Raw genomic sequence first — 1,609 nt, forward strand, 5'->3', positions numbered from 1 at the left:
CATTGGACCGAGGTTTCAACTTATCATCACAAAAGCTTGTTGATTTTTATCAATCTTGCTTTTGGAGCAGTGATCTGCTAAGGCTTGGCTGGCCATTGGCCATGTCTAGTGTTTTGGACCGAAGCTTTCCTTGAAAGCTTGGCTGGCTGTGAAGCCATGTCTAATTCCTGGACCGGAGTCTTAGACTAGCATTGCACTGATTCCTGGAATTCTCATTAAGAATTTTGATACCTTTATTTTCTTTTCCTCTTAATTTTCGAAAAAGCACAAAAAAAAAAATTACGAAATCATAAAAAAACCAAAAATATTTTATGTTTTCTTGTTAAGACACTAGCCTCATGTTAAGTTTGGTGTCAATTGCATGCATTCATTCATGTGTCTTAAGGATCTTCAAATAATTCTTGATGATTTCTTACTCTGATCTTTGAATTCTCTTGACTTGAGTGTTTTATGTGTCTCATATGCATTTTCATTAGTGTTAATAGTATACAAACTGCTAAGTTTGGTGTGTTGCATGCATTGTTATTTGATGTTAGTTGCATTTTGATTATTAAAAATCCAAAAATATTTTTTATTTTTGTCTTCTCAAGTCAATAATACAGAGAATTGAAGATTCAGAACATACAGCAGAGGAATTGCACAGAAAAAGCTGGGCGTTCAAAACGCCCAGTGAAGAAGGACAGACTGGCGTTTAAACGCCAGCCAGGGTACCTGGTTGGGCATTTAACGCCCAAAAGGGTATAGTTTTGGGCGTTAAACGCCAGAATGTGCACCATTCTGGGCATTTAACGCCAGGATGGCACAAGAGGGAAGATTCTGTTTTCAATGCAAATTTTTTTCAAGTTTTCAAAGTTTTTCAAAATCAAATCTTTTTCAAATCATATCTTTTCAATCATATGTTTTCAAAATCAATTTCTTTCTATTTTTAAAAATACTTGCTATCAATTAATGATTTGATTCAACATTTCAAATATGTTGCCTTTTCTGTTGAGAAATGTTTAATGTTTGAACCATATCTTTTCTTGTTAGCCAAGTTTTTAATTTTCAAAATCAAATCTTTTTTTTAAAATGTTTTTCAAATCATATCTTCTCAATCACATCTTTCTATTTATGGACCAACACTATTCCTTAATGCAAAATTCGAACTCCATCTTCTTTGATAAGTTCGAATTTTCTACTTCTGTCTTCTACTTTTCTTTTCCTCTGACACATAAAGGAATCTCTATACTGTGACATAGAGGATTCCACATTTTCTTGTTCCCTTCTCTTTCTTATGAGCAGGAGCAAGGACAAAAACATTCTTGTTGAGGCTGATCCTGAACCTGAAAGGACCTTGAAGAGAAAGCTAAGAGAAGCTAAGGCACAACTCTTTGTAGAGGACCTAACCGAATTCTTCAAGGAAGAAGAACCTATGGCAGCCAAAAACAACAACAATGCCAACAATGCAAGGAAGGTGCTGGGTGACTTTACTGCACCTACTCCCGACTTTTATGGGAGAAGCATCTCTATCCCTGCCATTGGAGCAAACAACTTTGAGCTTAAGCCTCAATCAGTTTCTCTAATGCAATAGAATTGCAAGTTCCATGGACTTCCATTGGAAGATCCTCAT

Source organism: Arachis duranensis, chromosome 7 (assembly GCF_000817695.3).
Source record: "Arachis duranensis cultivar V14167 chromosome 7, aradu.V14167.gnm2.J7QH, whole genome shotgun sequence".
In the NCBI taxonomy this organism is placed as follows: Eukaryota; Viridiplantae; Streptophyta; class Magnoliopsida; order Fabales; family Fabaceae; genus Arachis; species Arachis duranensis.